This window comes from Marmota monax, unplaced genomic scaffold (genome assembly GCF_021218885.2).
Source record: "Marmota monax isolate L192 unplaced genomic scaffold, Marmota_monax_Labrador192_F-V1.1 WCK01_AAM20220418_F8-fsc00415, whole genome shotgun sequence".
In the NCBI taxonomy this organism is placed as follows: domain Eukaryota; kingdom Metazoa; phylum Chordata; class Mammalia; order Rodentia; family Sciuridae; genus Marmota; species Marmota monax.
In genome coordinates this window covers 434,522-454,988 of record NW_026694342.1, presented here as the reverse complement: position 1 = coordinate 454,988, position 20,467 = coordinate 434,522, and the positions used below count along the sequence as shown (strand labels likewise).

Genomic DNA, 20,467 nt, shown 5'->3' with positions numbered 1-20,467 from the left:
CAGACAAAATGTCTTTCAAATATCAAGTTATGACAAAAATATTCTCAAATATACAAAGCCTATAAACACCATATAAAGTCCAATAAACAAATACTTTTGGAGTAATACTCAAAAGAAGAAATACAGAAGGTACTCTAAAAGATAATGGCTTGGTACCCACCCATTAAAAGTTCTGATCAAAAACACTAGCAATGGAGAGTCAGGGGACACATAAGAATTTAAGAGTATTAAGGGTATTTCTCAATTTGGGGGAAGAAAGAGCTATTAAAAAGTGTCAGAAATAAACTGGGGATGGTGGCACATGTCTATAAACCCAGTGGCTCGGGAGGCTGAGGCAGGAGGATTGTTAGTTCAAAGCCAGCATCACCAATTTAGCAAGGCACTTAGCAACTCAGCAAGACTCTGTCTCTTAATAAAATATATAAGGGGGTTGGGGTTGTGGCTCAGCGGTAGAGTGCTCACCTAGCACATGCAAGTTGCTGGTTCAATCCTCAGCACCACATATACATTAATTAATTAAAGGTACTGTGTCCAACTAATACTAAAAAAAATTATTGAAAGGGCTGGGGATGTGGCTCAGTGGGTAAGTGTCCCTGAGTTCAATCAGGAAGGAAGGAAGGGAGGGAGGGAGGGAGGAAGGAAGGAAGGAAGGAAGGAAGGAAGGAAGGAAGGAAGGAAGGAAAGAAAGAATAGGACTATAGGACAACCATCAGAAGAACAAAAGTTAAAAAAATAAAAAAATCAACCTATCTAATGAAAAGCAGGGAAAAGGGAGGAAAGGGCCAAACTCAGCGCTATTAGAACAATAATTACAATCATGTAAATGAGTTAGACATACCAAATTAAATGCATATTGAGATAAAAATTGTTTTATGTTGTTAAAAAATGACAAAGCAAAAATAAATAAATAAAGTAATATACTGCCTACAGGAGACATACTTAAAGGGTAAACCTGACAGATATGAACCAAATGAAAATGAACATAGCAGTCTTTTTTAAAAAAATATTTTTAGTTGTACAAGGACACAATGTCTTTATTATATTTATTTATTTTTATGTGGCGCTGAGGATGGAACCTAGTGCCTCAAACATTCTGTACAAATGTTCTACCACATCCCGAACCCTAATACAGCAATCTTTTTTTTAATATTTATTTTTTAGTTGTAGTTGGACACAATATTTTTATGTGGTGCTGAGGATATATCACACATGCTAGGCGAGCACTCTACTGCTGAGCCACAACCCCAGCCCCAACATAACAATCTTAATAGAAAAAAAAAATCATAAAAGGACAAAGTGAGGGCTGGGGCTATAGCTCAGTGGTAGAGCACCTGCCTTGCACGTGTGAGGCCCTAGGTTCGATCCTTAGCACCACATAAAAATGAATAAATAAAAATATTTTTTTAAAAAGGACAAAGTGACATGTCATATACTATTAAAAAATAAAACAAAAACATCATCATAAACAAATCTGTACCAACAATAATGCCTCAATAATATGACAAAGCCGGGCACAGTGGCACACAACTATAATCCCAGCAGCTCGGGAGGCTGAGGCAGGAGAATTCGCAAGTTCAAAGCCAGCCTCAGCAAAATCGAGGTGCAATTCAGTGAGACCCTGTCTCTAAATTAAAAATGCAAAATAGGGCTGGGGATGTGGCTCAGTGGTCAAGTGCCCCTGAGTTCAATCCCTGGTCCCCCCAACCCGCTCAAAAAAAAAAAAAAAAGATATATATGGCAGGAATAACTAATAAAAACATAAGGAAAAAATAAGAGGAATTATAGCTGGAAATCTCAACATTCAATTGATAAAGAAAACAATATAAGTAGAGTTACTAAAGTACCGAAGAGTAAGATCGGAGAATAATATTAATCAAACATGTAACATACACATAGGCAGATCATACAATAGACCAAAAATGGTACCTCAAAATGCTAATGGAGGGATAAAAAATAAAAATGCTACAGGAAGCTGGTGTGGTGATGCGAGCCTGTAATCCGAGTGACTCCGAGGGCTGAGGCAGAAGGATCACAAGTTCAAGGCTACTTAGTGGGATCCTGTCTCAAAATAAAACATAAAAGGGCTGGGGATGTAGCTCAGTAGTAGAGCCCCTGTTTTCAATTCCCCATACCAAAGAAATTAGAGGATCAATACAATACAAACTACATTTTTTTTAGTAAGTAAATAAAATTAGAAATTGATAAAAAAGCTAATTGCAAAATTCATGTTTGGAAATTAAATACACAACTAAACCCAAATTAAAAAGTAAAAACATTAAAAGATTTCATAAATGCTTAGAACTTAATGGTAATAAAAATTTAAAGCTAAAACTCCTTTAATTGGATCAACTGGGCTGACATGGCTACCCTTGACCAATTACTGTGGCCAGAAAAATGGAATGGGCCAACTGGTTACTTGAACAGAGAGAGAGAGACTATGATTGGACTGATTTGTTTAGTCCAATGGAAGTGAAAGCACAGTGAAAAGGGCAGGAAGGAATTCACAGAAATGCTAGCAGAAGAAAGAGGAGATACATGGAATAATAGGGAGGCAATAAAGTTTATAGACTTTATTGTGCTACAACTCTTTAAAGTCAGTTACTGATCATGTAATTTAGGGTGGGATCTCAGTTTCCCTGAATGAAAATGAACACAATATCTAAGAGTCCCTACTGCCGCAGTCCGGCTGCAGCAAACTAGCGGGGGTGGGGGGGTGGGGGTGGGGGTGGGGGGGTGGGGGGTGGGGGGGGGTGGGGGGTGGGGGGATGGGGGTGGGGGGATGGGGGGTGGGGGGGTGGGGGGATGGGGGGGTGGGGGGATGGGGGGATGGGGGGATGGGGGTGGGGGGATGGGGGGGTGGGGGGATGGGGGGTGGGGGTGGGGGGTGGGGGGGTGGGGGGTGGGGGTGGGGGGTGGGGGGGTGGGGGGTGGGGGGGTGACGAAGAACTTGTGTACTTGATACAGCAGGAGTAGGAGCCGTTTATTGCAGGACAGGAGCAGTATTTATACATTCCACACAGCTTATCTAATTAGCATAAACTAGATACATCAGTCAACCAATAAGGAATCTCCACACTTAATGGCTTGTTTTTGTTACTTCTCAAACCACTCCCTCAGGCATTTTGCCAGGCACCATCCAGACTTGTTTACGAACTCTAACATTCCCCTGGCAAAATGCCAGGTGTTATTTTTGACTTGTTTACAGACTCTAACACCTACAGCTCTAGGAGTTTGTGACTACATCATTCTGTTTTGTTCAGGCTATTAACAGAATCAGGAACATATTAAACCATTTGGCATATATGTAAGGAACAAACAAGGTTTATCACAATCTGGAAGATTTTTGAGGCAATTAGCTTAATGAATTTTTAGGAGGTAAATAGGAAAAGATATGAATAAGATATGAATGTAATAATCCAAAGGGGGAAACTGACATGCTTTTTTTTTTTTTTAATGTTCAAGGTTTCTTGAATGGAAATTAAAGAACTGTGGAAGTGATTCAGTGCTTGCCTAGCATGTGTGAGGCCCTGGGGATGTGGCTCAGTGGTTAAGTGCTCCTGAGTTCAATTCCCAGGACCAAAAAAAAAAAGAAGAAAAAGAAATGGAAATTAAAACCAAAAGCCACTATCATTTCATATCCAATTTTAAAATGTAGTATTCAATGCTGCGAAGAAATGAAGTAACACAATTAAATATACACTAATTTTTACATTTAATGCTTTAGTATCATATCTAGATAACTACAAGTAATCCTGAGCAATCCAGAAGAGAACAAAATGCCTATATGCACAAAAATGCTTTGTTGAAATAGTTCTTTTTATGATAGAACCTAGATGTAACCCAAATGTCTAAAAAGTAGGTACTAAGGAATGGTTTAATGGTAGACTATATAGCTCTGTCGTAGTGTTCAGAGACTATATTTCACAAATTTTATTAGTTAAAGGCATCCTAAGAGTCAAATGACCATGAGAAATTCATATTAAAACTACCATGAACATTTAAAGTTATTAAAAATAAACCTAAATGCTTGTTTTTTAAAAATCTGACAAATTGGTATCTTAAGTTTTAAAAACGTCTAGACCAAGAATAGACCAACAATTAAATTTTATGTATATTTTGCAGAAATAATAACTTCTAAGAATATGCAGGGTGTTTTTATACTATAGGAGGATTTAATATAGCTACTCTTATTGAGTGAGCAACTTATGACAGTTTTTGCACTTTTTAAATAATAAAATGTGTGTAGAAAATTTCAACATCCTCTAGCCAAAGAAAGTATCAGTCTTATTTCTACTAAATGCTTTATATTTTTATCTGTTTCATTAGCTCAGCTCCACATGAGACCAGTGCCTGCCTTGATTTCTGGAATGTTGCCCCAATTCTTTTCTCCCAGGCCTTGTTGCCAGGGCTGCAGCTGCACAACCAATTCTTATTAAAATGTGAGTCTTTGAAATTCAGGTCTATGGAAAAGGACATAAAGGATTTCATTATCTTTTCTGGAAACTCACAGTGAGGATTAAACTCCCACCCTTCCCAAGCCACACAAACACATGCATCCCTCTCAACCAACTGGCACACCAAATAGAAGGCATCAGCTTAGTCTTAAATATCATATAAAAAGTTATAAGAGAGTAAATTGCACAGTAATGAACCTTAAAGTCTAGCAGAAGTTATTTAAAAATGACTTATAAAACTTAGGATGTAATCACAGATTATAGCCAGATACTCATGAGCTGATATTCAGATTTTAGAAACAAGGCTTATAAAGAATAAGAATATATACTTCCATGATAAAACAGGCTCTATGATAACACTTTCAAAATAATAATTTCAGAAACTCTAAGGAAAAAAAAAACTCCAAGTATTTACTCAAAAATGTAGAACACTTAACATTAATTTTGCTATAAAGCACTCATGTCCCTAAAGTTTTCTGGAAAAATAATTTAAGGTCAATTTACATGCCTTTTTCCATTTTTCTCTAGCACATCATGTAATCTTGTTCTCTGGATAAAATTCTTAACTGCTTGGCCTTGCTCTTGAATGACAATTACTGAACTTATCTTGTGAAAAAAGTTAACACAAGCTATCAAAACCATGAAGATAAAATTATTTTTAACTAAAAGTAAATACGACTAAATACTCCATTATAAAGCAAAAATGATAGTCATAAACAACTATTTTCAATGTTAGTTCTAACCTTAGAACTTTATTTTAGAGAAAAGAATTAGTAACATTTTGCAGGGATTAAGTGCACCTTAGTCTGTTCCCTGGGTGATTCATTCATTATTATAGAAGGGAAAAAAAAACAAAGAGATAGGTAAGGGTTTCTGTGCTATCCCTTGAAGATCTGATAATGCAACATGGACTTCAAGTTACAGAAATGAAGCACACCTTGGTCTAGCCTCTATAGGTCTCAAGTTTCTTTGCCCAGAAATCCACTCCTATTCTATAGTTTTAAATGTAGTGTTCATATCAGCATCACAGTCTTTTTGATTTTTATCAAATTATACAAATTACCTCAGTTTTATCCAAATTACCTCAGTTGATCTAAAACAGTAATTGTTTCCTTTGGATAGGCAAATCCCTTAGGCTGGGAAAATACAGAAATCGATACAGAAATGAAGAATAAGTCAAAACCTATAGTATTAATACTCTTGTAATAGTTTATAATAACGTTATGGTAATTCATGATATTTACTAAAATATTAGAAAGTCAAAAAAATCCGATCTGACAAATTTATGTTTATTAGACTTAAGAATTACTTGAATGTTTAGGAAGATTTGTTTGCTATACTGGTAAATCTGCTTTGCTAACTGCTTGAAATATTTGGGAGACTCAATAAATGTAAATTAATGGCTCAGAATGTTCAGAATGTGAGATGTGCACCGCTGTTGCACAGGATAATGTCTAAGCACATGGACTGGAAATTGGAAGGGAATGCTCAGAGATTAAAGTCACCAATACTGCAGAGGCAAGAAGTCATCCTAGAGGACACAGGTGAAGATGGACTCTCTGAAAATTTCCAGCTTCTGCAGACTGTGCCAAAGAAAGTCCCTCCCCACAAGCAGCATAACAATAGTGCTCACATCAAATGGTTATTTCAGGATAACATAAGAAAAATATTCAGAGAAAACTAGAAACTGGGAAAAGATAGCTGCAACAAAGAACAAAAAGGAAGCAAGAAACAAGAAAAGCCAATCATGCAGAAAATCCAGGCATCTACTCCTAGCACAAACATTTCAGAGCTTTAACCAAAAAGAAAATTTTGGAGACCAAATAATCAGGAATAAACTACGTATTGATTTGAGTATGATCCACTACATGTCAGAGAATGCGTTGGAGTAGGCCAGTTAGACAGATCCAGAGATTGTTCGGCTCAAACAAAAAAGCTGACAGATCCTTTTGGATCAGACTCACTGGATCCATGACTGACAGGCCCCTCTATGAAGAATGGTGGGGATTTTCTGATTACCTACTAGGCATAACAGAAGAAGACCACTTTCGTTTATTTCCTCTGGAAACCTCTTGTGTTCCTGACTCCTGACTTAGAACATGCTCTTCAAGATTACCAACCTAAAAAAAGTTTACATCTTTGGTGGACTTATGGATGAAAATATTCCAAAGGTGACACTTCAAAAGACCTTGGAATACTCTATCAAGACAAATTATTTGCCAATTATCATTCAGAGATATTGGCCATCCATCAAGTATTTAAAATCCTCTCCACTTAACTTTGAGATTCAAAACTGGCCTGAAGAACTTTAGAAAAGAGTTTCTTCAGGAAAACGCTATCTACGGTCTTTGGAATTCAGTGGAATGATAAGCAGCCTAAGATTGCAGCTGTGGGTGGTAAAGGGTCCAAGATGTCTTGACCAAAGGCTGCGGCACACACTTGCCTTCACTTGACATCTTGGATCTTCACAGCATAAGCTATTAAGGACAATGTTTTTGCATTGCCCATAGGGACTAGACCACAACAAGCACCCTGACAAATGTTTTTATGCAATAAGAAATTAACCCTAAAATAACATGACTTTGGACATGTGGATTTATCTTTTGTATATCTACCTCTATTTGTGAAAGGCCTACTTTGAACACCCATAGTACTTTGTTCCCTCCTGTGAATCTTATCCTGTTCTCCCTTTTTCTGCCTATGGAAGGGTTTCTATCTTCCACTTTGTGTGAACAGCTTTGTGTCCTTTCTGAATCTTGTACAAACTAGACTTCACAGATATTTTTAAAAGATAAAACTGAAAAGCAAAAAGTATTGATAAATGTAACTGAAAAAAATTTTAAAATATCTAAAAATATAATATAATTAGGCGTGGTGTTGGTGAATATTCAGGGAATAGCCAAGTGCAGTGGCACGCACCTGTAATCCCAGCAGCTTGAGAGGCTGAGGCAGAAGGACAGCAAGTTCAAAGCCAACCACAACAACTTAGCAAGGCCCTAAGCAACTTAGTAAAGCCCATCTCAAAATACAAATAAAAAAGTGCTGGGGATGTGGCTCAGGTGTTAAGCCCCCAGGTTCAATCCTGGTACAAAAAAAAAAAAGAAAAGAAAAAAAAAAAAAAAATATATATATATATATATATATATATATATATTTATTTCTAGTAGGTAACTAGAAAATCCCCACCATTCTTCATAGAGGGGCCTGTCAGTCATGGATCCAGTGAGTCTGATCCAAAAGGATCTGTCAGCTTTTTTGTTTGAGCCAAAAAAATAAATAAATAAGTGTGTGTGTGTGTGTGTGTGTATAAAAATATAAAGAAATAACATTTACTCTTCCTTATCTGGCATTATTGGCATTAAAAATCCAAAACAACATAGGTAACACTGAACTTTTATTGAGTTTTATGAGCCAATCATTTTTAAAGAGAAACAGATAACCATAGGAATATGGTAATACCACTCAAGGTAGAAAATTTCTAAATCCATTCTAAGCTCAACATATTTCATTTAATTGGTATCATTCCCTACAATATAAACATCTTTCAGTGAAAATACATATTAAAGGCATTCATAATTATTAAATAATAATGAAAATAGATTATCTTGTATGTGACTATTACCTTTCAAAGAAGAATTGGCTTCTTTTATAAATATTTATAAAATGTCTTCTGTCCATAGAGCACAAAATAAGCAGAGCTTTTGCTTATGCTGCCCAGAAAGCACTGCTTAATCAAAACCATAAAAGGGTGCTTTCATAATTTCTTCACTGCAATCATAGCCTTTATTGTGAGGATATACAACAATACATTTCAGCTGCAGCATAAGAACTACTACACTAGGTTTAGCTGTTGGTTAGATCCAACCTTAAGGCCACTAAAGCTATTTACGTAAGCACAGCATAGCCCCTCAAACAGCAATTATTTCCAGATACTTTTAATCTGGACCATTAACAAAAAAATTGAGAATTTAATACCAGTTTCCATGCACTTAAACTATATGAATGTTAGTAAATTTTAAACTGTTTTGTAGGTACAGATGGAGACATATATATGGGATCAAATACCCAAAATTGAAGAGTTAATGCTATTCATTCTATTCCTTAAAAATCTCTGAAGCTCTTCTCATAGATATTTAGTTACATTCAGAAAAGAAGGAAATTCAGAACTACTCAGGGGTAATGTCTGAAAAAAAATACCCCATTTTACATCTGCATTTAACCATTTCCTACATGCACATTTCTTTATGATTTAAACAAATCATTCTGTGTGCAAGTGTGCATGCATGTGCGCTAAATACCTGAATCCATCAGACAGCTGGCAGTAGATTGGTAACCTTGGGCAAGATGCTATAAGTCAGAAGAGGAAAACGATGGGCTCAAAATGAGCCATACAACTATCAAATCAGGAAACCACAATTGTTAATAATACATATTTCATGATTTTTTTCCATTTCTAAAATGGATACATTCTTTTCTTGACACCAGTCAAAAAATAGGCTACAGAGATGATTCACTAATCAGAAAATTTTAAAAATTAAATCATTCAACAAATATTCATTGAGTTCCTACATTAGCCCCACATAAATATTTTTATGAAAAATATATAAAATAAGCTAAATCAGCAAATAATAAAACTATAATAAATGTTTAAAAGCATAAATCAAGCACTATATTCCTGAATTTACAAAAAGAAATAAGTTAACAGACTTTAAGAGATTGGTTGAAGCATAGAATAACTAGAAATAATTTGAGTTAATAACAACTGTGACACTATGACAAACACTGTTAAAGGCATTTTAAGTCCAGTCGAAACACATTTAAAATCTGGCTTTACTGATGTCAAAATGGAATTGATCGTATTGAACATTTACTTCTAATTTGAGAAATCCCTTTTTTTCCTTTGGAGACCGGGGCCCCATCATATTGTCCATATTGGTCTGGAAATCCTGGACTCAAGTGTTTCCTACCTCAACCTCCTTAGTGATGAGACTACAGTCATTCACCAATACACCCAGTTGATTTTTTAAATTCTTAATAAACCACAAATAAACTGATCTCTTATACATTTTATATAAAGCACAATAAAAGACTTGCTTAATGCTCAGTGGTGAAAAAGAGTACACATTCCAAGACAAGGTGCTCATTATAATCACATTCTATAAATTCTTGTCAATGCAACTAAACAATCTAGCTCCAGAGTCCATCCTTTTGATTTTTTATGTATCTCTTCCAAAATAATAATAGACTTGTAAAGACCACTTAAAAATTTATTCTTAAAATTTTTAATAGACTGAAAGAAAAGTGAGAGCAAATATATAAAATGTAAAAATGTTAAATCTCAATACCAATTAAAGAAATAAAAAATGAAGAACAAAACAAAATTTTCTGTTCAGAATGGTAGATTTTAGACATATTATAAGCCAGGAGTAGTGGCACATACCACTAGCTACTCAGGAGGCTAAGGTAAGAGGATTGCTTGAGCTTCAGAATTTGAGGCCAGCCTGGTGCAACATAGGCCACATCTCTTTAAAAAAATAAATAAATTAGTAAACAGCAAGGACTTCATGGATTCAGGGAACAGTCCTAGAATTACATATCAACAACTTAGGAGTTTAAAAGCCTTAACAGGACTGGAGATGCTGGAGATGCATGTGGCTCAGTGGTACAGCACTTAACTGACATATACAAGACCTGCACTGATCCCTAGTACCACAAAAATTTAAAAATTAAAAATAAAAACCTCAATAATATGCTTTTAACTGTATCCCTAAAATTTCACTTCCAGAAACCAAGTTTTAGAAAATACTCATAATATGCACAGAGACTTCGGAATGGACACAGGAGCTGCCATGACCCTTTCGCATGTCCCTAATCAACAGCACTGATGGAATTTTATTTTAGAAATTATAGTATCAGCTGGCTGTAGTGGCACATCCTGTAATCCCAGCAACTCAGGAAGCAGGAGGATCATGATTTCAAAGCCAGCCTCAGCAACTTTAGCAACACCTTCTATCAAAATAAAGAATAAAAAGGGCTGAAGTTATAGCTCAGTGGTCAAGTGCCCCTGGGTTCAATCCACAGTAAAAGAAAAAAAGAAAGAAAGAGAGAGAAAATGAACTGTATGTTTGAATTTGTTGAACTTACCAAGAAGCTGGGATACCCAAAATGAATTTTTTAAAGTTTATTTCTCTGACCCTGCACAATAAAATTTCAAGACAGTCCCTTCTGAGAAGAGTTTAATAACCCAATGTGAAAGTGGCGCAAGTCCTCTGCCTCAACCTAAACAATAAGGTACAATAAAGAGGCAACAACGTGCGCAAAGACAGATATGGGTCTGAATCTTAACTTCACCATTCCCCAGCTGCAAACACTTGAAAAGTCATATAACCACTCTAAATTTTCTCAAGGGTATAAATGAATATAATTTACAGAGCAAGTAAGCTAAGATAATGTTAAAAAGTACTTTACAGAAAGCATAACACTTGGTAGTCCAACTAATGCATCATAATACATGTTATTAATAATAAAAAGCCATTGTCCCTTTTGTAAAAAGAGATGTTACATTAAATACACAGTGTATGTATACAAATTAACCTTTCTAAAATATAACAAATTCTGAAATTCTAAAACAACTGGCCCCAAGATCCAAGATTTTGAACAAGGGAGTAGTGTCCTGTAACTTTATAAAATCTTGGTGGGGGGGGGGGAGATTAACAATTACTTGTACACGTATTTTTTAAAGTCAATCAGCCAAGTTCCCCTTATTTGTTTGACAGTTCCAACAATGCCAAGGATTCAGTAAGTTTCCCTGCCAAGGAGACAATAATCCCTGTAGATGAACAAATACTCTTCTTCCAGAACTCTAATCTCGGTTAAAACACATTTGTCAGTAAGATTATTCATATCAGTTTTCTCTATTTAACAATAATCTCCATTTGCAAAGATACAGACATTGAAAATATTGCAAATATATTACCACAATAGCAGTTGTACTTGATACTTGTGTATTTGAACAACAACAAAAAAAAAACGAATGGACTGCATTACCTGCCACCATACATACCCATAACCCATACCAGAGGTCTATTTTCCAAATTTACATTTCTTCATAAATTCCCTTGAGTTATCAATTAAATGTAGAATGAGTGATAAAAATATATCTGTTAGGATATTTTTACATAAATGTAAGAGAAAATCTAAAACCCCTGGATTAAACAAGAAATTCACTGGCTCACATAAATGAGCGTCTAGAAGTGTACTATCTTTAAGAAAGGCCTGATTAGCCCCTCAACTGAGGTGACCAAAGTGTTCTGGGGTTTTCTCTCCATTCTCTACTAACTACTTCAGTATTGCTTCTTACTCAACTAATTTGCCTTTCACGGTCAGATGACAGCTGCCAGGAGTCCTTTGTTTTTCAGGTTAAGTTTCAGAATAGGAGTACCTTTATCTCAGCTTTCCCAGATTGATTTGGTTGATCTGGCTTAGGTCATATGTCTGCCACAATTGCTTCAGGTAAGACATGTTCCATTCATATAAATTTTTCAAAGTATATATAAAATAAAGCATATTAAAGATGTACTTAGTAATTTAAATTTCTTTTTAAATTATTTTTCTTTCTTTTTTGGTGATACAGGGGACTGAACCCAGGGGTACTCTACCATTGGCCTACATCCCCAATCCATTATTCACTCATTCATTCATTCACTCACTTATTCATTCATTCATTCTGAGACAGGGTCTTGCTAAATTGCCAGGGCTGGGTTTGAATCATGATCCTCCTGCCCTGGCTTCATGAGTTGCTAGGATTATAGGCATGTGCCACCACACCTGGCTTAAACTTCTTATATTACAAAATAATGGTATTACTGTGTTTAAATCAATGCATAAAACACATCATACAACTTTCCCTATCTTTTTTTTTTTTTATTCCTGGTACCAGGAATAAACCCAGAGCACTTAATCACTAAGCCACATTCCCAGCCCTTTTTCTTTTATTTTCAAACAGGGTCTAGGTAATTTGCTCGGCCAAAGATAGCATTGAACACATGATCCTCTCACTGGCCTCTGCCTCAAGTCCCTGGGATTACAGGCGTGTGCCATGGCACCTGGCTCCCCGCCCCTTTTTTAAGAAAGTCAAGTCATTTTGCCATATACCTTGTTTTTATATTGTGCTGAGGACTGAATCTAGTTCCTCACACATGCTAGGTAAGCACTCCACGACTGAGCTTCCAACCACAGCCCTTCCCAATCTTCTTAAAAGGTTATTCTCCCATTTTTCATTACAACCATGAAGAAAAAAAGTAGCTGGGGATACAGCTCAGTGGCAGAGTGCACAGGGTACACTCCATGTGCAGGCACTGTGTAATCAGAAAAGGAGAAATCAAATGAATTTGTATGATTTCTGCAACAAATAACAGAAAATGTCAAAGCAAAACAGCTTTAACAGTAAGGAGATTCAGGTAAAGTGGCTCCAGACATATTAAACAGGGCTCCAGTTCTACTCTTCTGCAGAAGCCTTGGTTCTGCCTTTCTTCACAGAAGGCATCATCCTCAGGCTACTAGCAAGAAGTCTGCAGTTGCTCCAGAAGTCACACTCAGATAAAACAATTCTAGAGAGAAAAGAAATCATCTCTTTTTTCTTCTTTTTCTCAAAAGCAAGAAAACCTTCTCCAAAATCTTCCTACAGATTTCCCTTTTATCTCCTATTGGACAAAAGTGGCACTCAGGCCCATTCCTAAAACAATCACTTCCAAAGGAACTAAAAGCTATCACAACTAAAAGAGAATGGTTACTGGTAAATATGACCATCACCTCAGTGTTGGTTGAATATTTCAAGGACAATATTTCAGGTCTTGAACTGCTTAAGAAATAAAAGAAAAACATAGAGGCAAAGGAAATTATGTGCCTAATCAAAAGAACAGTCAGACTCTGAAATCAAACATTAAACATGTTGTTACAGATAACGAATTCCCTCAGATTCCATTATCATCATTCTCTATAATACAAAAATTAACTCACTATTCATCAGTAAACACTAAAAATATAGGGAAAGTAGTCTTTATATGGAAAAGATTAAGGTTATTTAATTATTGGCGAGATACTGAGACTTACCACTCCTCATGAATGAACCATTCATTCAGCTAAATCTGAAATGAGAACACTCCATATGTATGTACACAGATGATTTTGCAGACTCATTATCAATAGAAGTTGTTCCTTGAAGGTTTCTTCTGATTTGGGTTCCAGGTTTCATTCAAAAATCCACACTCAAAACTGGCTCTATCTGCAAATGAAAGCATGCAATTAGGAGGCAAGAGCTACAGGGAGCAATTCCTCCCTAGCCCATATGTAATTAACTGATACATATGAAAACTGAAGTCAAACCTTGACTCACTAAACACCATGTTTAAACTAAACAACCTACATTTTAATGTCTGTAATGTGCTCATTATACAGAGTGACAACCCTTTTCCTATCGTATAAATTTATTGTTGCTTCCAGACTATACCACATACAACTTTTACCCAAGGTTGCCCACTGGGCAGAATCCAGTATACAATGTCTTTAATGGACCCACCTAAGGTTGGTCTATGCTGTATGTTAAAGGATAGCTGCCTACATTTACAAATCTCAAGTGTTTACCAAAAAAATCCAGATTTATGACCTCTCTTGAAAAATAAGTAGGTCTGGCAATACTGGGTCCACACTCCCACATAGTTTGGGGCTGATTAGCATCTAACTGTTTAGATGGACTTTGCAGTTCTCCACAAATATCACCACTCTTACATTACAACCTGGCTCACAGTTACCTTTCTGAACCCTATAGACATCTGAACTTGCAAACTTTGCTATCTATTTATAATAACTCACAGGGAACATTTGATCATTGTAAAAGCCAAGCATTTTTTTTCCTGCATTGGGGATATAATATAGTATAAGGCATAATAATGTGGACTTTGAAGTCAGAAGGCCCTAGTTTGAGTTTGAATTTTGCAACTGACTAGCTATGACTTTGGGCCTTATTTAACCTAAGATTTATTTCTTCATTTACAAGCATCCAAATAAACATAACCAAACAACAGGCCTAAAATCTAACATTTGCAAGTTAAATTGATAATCCCAAACCCATTCCTTCCTTCTCAGTGAATCACACTATGATCTGTTCCAGTCACAAACATGAAAGTCCATACCAAATATTCTTTCTCATTCACCAAAACCATCACCAAGGCAACTGATTCTCCCCCAAAATATGTAATTTGAACAGATTCTAAGAATTCCAACAATAAAAACAAACAGCAATTACTTATTCAAAATCAACTATTTTACTCAAACTGCCTACTAACTCAACTATTTTAATAATGGTAGCTTAAATTTCAACAGTTCTGTGTTATGAGAAATATTGGTTACTTCATTAAAATAAAAACGATGACAAAACACTGGGCTGCTGCACATCACTCCTTCCAGGGTTTGTTTTGTTTTGTTTTTGGTGATGGGGATTAAACCCAAGGGCACTTTTATCACTCATCTACATTCCTGACCTACATCCTATACCCCCAGGGTTGGCCTAGAACTTGCCATCCTCCTGCCTCAGCCTCCTGAGGCTTATAGACATGCACCACCCATGTCCAGCTCCTTCTTAGGTATTAATATTAATTTTCTGAAATTAAACATTTCTTCAACTCTGACCTGACAGTGACCTAAAAGACTATGCTTAACCTGATGAAATAAAACAAAAAAATTACTAGAATTAATAAGTTTAGAAAGGTTGTAGGATATAAGATCAGTACTCAAAAATCAATGCCATTTCTAGAGAAAAAAATGTTCAAACAATCAGAAACTATAATTCTGTTTTTAATCACATTTACAGGGTCATAAAAATATTCATAAAACAGTAGGAGTGGAGGTGTAGCTCAGTGGTATAGCACTTGCCTATCATGTGTGAAGCCCTGGGTTGGATCCCTAGCACCACCCCTCAAACAAACAAGTAATTAGGAATAAATGGTTCATTGATGTGTAAAGAACACAAACAACTTATATGTATAACTGATGACTCTCCAAAAACTTAACTACTAATAGCAGCTGTTGGCCAGACAGATAACATAAACAGTTAATTAGCACTATTTTATTATGTGTATAAATATATATGGTGAGAAACACAAGAGAACTATGAGGGATCACTTTTTACTGCTACATCCAATTTATTGGTATAGTTCATGCAGAGACAAATACTCTCAACCCTTGAACTCATCACAGTAGCAATAGGTGGGGGCAAAAACAAAACAAACAAACAAACAAAAACCACTACAGTAATACAGTATATACTACAGTCAATTTTAAATAACTGTGATTTAATACCACATTTCTTTTGTTTTATATTTCTCTTGACTGCAAATGGTACCATGCACTGTCTATGTAAAAAAAGTTTTGGTGTTAACTTTTTTTTTTTTTTTAAGATGGACAGAATGCCTTTATTTTATTTGTTTATTTTTATGTGGTGCTAACGATTGAACCCAGTTCCTCATGCATGCTAGGCAAGCGCTCTGCCTCTGAGCTACAGCCCCAGCTTGGTGTTAACTTTATATAACAAATTCATGTATATTTTCTGGTAGTAAATGATAATATATATTACTCTACATATTTTTAGGCGCTCATGACATATCTTTTAAAAATTTTTTTATACAGAAAAATGAAATAGCATTTGTGGTAAATGGATGGAACTGGAGACTATCATGCTAAGTGAAATAAACCAATCCCCAAAAAACAAAGGCCGAATGTTCTCTGTGATGTGCAGATGCTAACACACAATTGGGAGGGGGGGGGGAGTAAGAAAAGTCCAGTGGATTACATAAAGGGGAATGAATAGAAGGAAGGGGGGGATGGGAATAGGAAAGACAGTAGAATGAATCGGACATAAGTTTTCTTTGTTCATACATGAATACACAACCAGTCTAACTCCACATCACGTACAACCACAAGAATGGGAAGTAATACTCCATGTATGCATAATACGTCAAAATGCACTCTAGGGGCTGAGGCTGTAGCTCAGTGGCAAAGTGTCTGCCTCGAATGAGGCACTGGGTTCAATCCTCAGCACCACATAAAAATAAATAAAGATACTGTGTGTTCACAGTATCTTTTTTTAAAAAATGCACTGTACCCTCATGAATGTCTAAAAGGAACAAATAAAGAAAATTTTTGTAAAGAATTTTTTTAATTTTATTTTTAGGTTACAGGGGTTTTTTTTCAAATTATCACAAATCTCCAAAACAAAAACAAAAAACAAAGCAAATTCACATGTGTGTACTGTGTAGTTGAAAAATCTGTGTTGTTCAAGGGTTAAATGTAAATGGAGAGGGCTGGGGATGTGGCTCAAGTGGTAGAGCGCTCGCCTGGCACACATGCCTGGCATGTGTGCGGCCTGGGTTCCATCCTCAGCACCACATACAAACAAAGATGATGTGTCCGCCGAAAACTAAAAAATAAATATTAAAAATTCTCGCTCTGTCTCTGTCTCTTCTCTCTCTCTTTAAAAAAAAAAATGTAAATGGAGAAAGGAACTATGTTCAAACATCAGTGAAGTTAATGGTGTTAACATGTCAATTATCTCCAATTAGAGCAATAGATTCAAATTAATTCTAATCAAAATCTTAGCAGGCTTTGTGTGTGTGTGTGTGTTTCTTTTTGTTGTTTATTGAAATTAATATATTGATTCTAAAACCATAAGGAAATATACTTTGAAAAAGAAAAGTGGAATCTTTACACTACTTGACTTCAAGGTTTATTTACCAAGTTACAAAAATCAGCAGTATGGAGAAAGACTAATAAATAGGTCAGTAAGACAAAACTGAGAGTCCAGAAAAAAGAACTAGTCATTTGGTTAACTGATTCTCTATAAAGATGCAAAGGCATTCCTGTAGAGAAAGGACAACCTTTCAACAACTGAAGCTGGAATGATTAGATATCTGCACCTTGTAACATACAAAAATTAACTCAAAATGGATCATACATCTAAAGATAAAACCTAAAACTGTAAAATTTTCATGAAGAAAATGGGAACTAGGGCTGGGGATGTGGCTCAAGCGGTAGCGCGCTCGCCTGGCATGCGTGCGGCCCGGGTTCGATCCTCAGCACCACATACAAATAAAGATGTTGTGTCTGCCAAAAACTGAAAAATAAATAAAAAAAAAAAAAAAAAAAAAAAAAAAAAAAAATGGGAACTATCATTTTTCTAAGGCACTAGTTTTGTGGCCCTTGGCTTAGGCAAAGATTCTTAGACACAGCACAAAAGCATGATCCAAAAAGATAAAAGTAATCAATTTGACGTCATCAAAATTACTCATTGCTGCTATTTGCAAGACACTGTTAACAGAATGGAAGAAGATACCTGCAAATCACATTATCTGACAAAGGAGTTATATTCAGGATACAGAAAGAACCCCAAACTCAGGAATAAAAAAGTTCAATTTAAAAAATGATTAATGCGGGGTTTGGGATATGGCTCAAGTGGTAGCAAGCTCGCCTGGCATGCATGAGGCACTGGGTTCGATGCTCCACATAAAAATAAAATAAAGATATTGTGTCCATCTAAAAAACTAAAAAATAAATATAAAAAAAAATAAAAAATAATAAAAAATGACAAATGAATGTATAACTATAATGCACCAATTTAAAAAAGGGGGGAAGACAAATGATCTGAACAGATGATATATATGTGTGTATATATGTACATATATACATATACACATCTAATATCTTCACTAAAGACACATATATATAAAATAATAAGCACATGAAGATATGCTCATACTGAAAGACAAAATATCCATTAGAATGCCTAAATGAAACAGCAAAGAGAACCAACCAGGCCTTCCAAATGCTGCTGGGATAAATGTGAGGTGTACAACCATTTAAAAGGAACAATTTGGCAGTTTCTTTTCTTTTTTTTTTTTAATTTTTTTTTTTTTAGTTATAGGTGGACACAATATCTTCATTTTATTTTTATGTGGTGCTGAGGATCGAACCCAGTGCCACACGCATGGCAGGCGAGCACTCTACCTCTGAGCCCCAGCCCCAGCCCTGAATTTGGCAGTTTCTTAAAAAAACACATACTGGGCTGAGGCTGGGGCTGAGTGGTAGAGTGCTTACCTAGCATGAATGAGGCACTGGGTTTGATCCTCAGTACCGCATAAAAATAAACAAATAAAAATAAAGGTATTGTGTCCATCTGTAATTGAAACAAAAAACAAAAAACACATACCTGCTACACAGCTCCTAGGCATTTGCCTAAGAGAAATGAAAGTGTATATCCACAAAATAATGTTTATAGCAACTTATTTGTAATAGATGAGGTAAATTAAATAAGGCCACTGGTATAAGGCTGTCTCCATACTTTCAGTTCCTATATACTGAAGTGCCACTCAGTAACTCAGTACATAAATAAAAGTGAAACCTAACTGACTTAAAGAGTTCAACAGATGGTGAAGTCTCACCCAATCAAAGTCTCACCTAAGCTTCAACTAATCACAGGCTCCACTGATCAGATCATGCCCAAAGAAGGTAAAGGAGATGTAACCAAACTATTTTCATACCTTACTTTCCTTAGTTATCTATAAATACAACCCAGGCGCACCAAAATGCATTCTGCCATGTATAATTAAAACAAATTAAATAATTAAAATTAATTTTAAAAAGAAAAAATTAAAAAGCATGTACAACATATGGAAACTACATCTTTTGCAACTTAACTTCATGATGAAAAATATTAAGCATCAGCTCCAAAGTACATTAAGAAGTACACAGGTTGGTTGGTTGGTTTTGTGGTACTGGGGATTTAGGGATGCCTTACAACTGAGCTACAATCCCAGACCCTTTTATTTTATAATTTTGAGACAGAGTCTTGCTAAAGTTCCCAGGCTGGAGCAGGAGGTTAGCAATGATGGAGGAATGTGATGGACATCATTATCCAAAGTACAAGTATGAAGACATAAATTGGTATGAACATACTTTATACACAAAGAGATATGAAAAACTGTTCTATATGCATAATAAGAATTGTGATGCATTCCGCTGTCATTTATTAAAAAAAAAAAAAAGAAAGAAAAGAAAAACAGAACAAGGAAACAAAACTCTCCAAATACACCAGTTCAAAAAAAATAAAAAATAAAGTGCCCAGTTGACCCTGACTTTGCAATTCTGCCTCAGGCTCCTAAGCAGCTAGGATTACAGGTTTGCTATACTGACACCCAGAAGTACATAGTTTAGGGGAGGGTATTTGTTTGCTTGTTTGTTTTTAAGAAAAAAAAAAAATGTGGGCTGGGGGGGTAGCTCAGTAGTAGACTGCTTGCCCAGCACATGTGAGGCACTGCATTGAATCCTCAGTACCACATAAAAATAAATAAATAAAATAAAGGTATTGTGTCCATATACAACTGAAAAAAAAAAAATTAAAAGAAAAAAATGTTACAGGGTACAGGAACAAAAAAGTTTAAAGATTACCTTACTTAGCTGACACAGAATACTAAATAACAATGTCCAAAGAACCAAAGTACAAAAGCAACAGAATATAAGAAACACTCTGGAGGCTGGGGATGTGGCTCAAGCGGTAGCGCGCTCGCCTGGCATGCGTGTGACCCGGGTTCGATCCTCAGCACCACATACAAACAAAGATGTTGTGTACGCCAAAAACTGAAAAATAAATATTGAAATTCTCTCTCTCTCTCTCTCTCTCTCTCTAAAAAATAAAAATAAAAAAGTTTAAAAAAAAAAAAAAAAAGAAACACTCTGAAAGTCATAAACTTGGAAAGGGGCTATGCAGGATGGGACCAACTCTTCAATTTCAGTGCCTGAAAATGTCCATACTAAAACCTAATGTCTTGCACCTTGAAAATAGTCAACAGGCATCTTTAAAGCAGAGCTAAGTTTTTAGGTCATACTGTAACAGTGGTCATTCCTTTGCTAAATAATCTTTCTTTACATTTACAGAACCCAGAACATCTGATAACCTAAAGATCACA

General features: G+C 35.7%; 1 protein-coding gene and 1 pseudogene across 1 annotated transcript in view; one reads left to right on the top strand and one right to left on the bottom strand.

Annotated features, from left to right (window-relative positions):
• Cdc42se2 (CDC42 small effector 2) overlaps positions 1-20,467 on the bottom strand; it is a 96,342-nt gene that overhangs the window by 58,301 nt on the left and 17,574 nt on the right. The window contains exon 2 of the mRNA XM_058586553.1: positions 13,566-13,737. The gene's annotated coding sequence lies outside the window, so the exon portion shown is untranslated. The remainder of the gene's footprint in view (positions 1-13,565; positions 13,738-20,467) is intronic.
• On the top strand, positions 5,917-6,907 carry LOC124109155 (tRNA methyltransferase 10 homolog B-like; annotated as a pseudogene).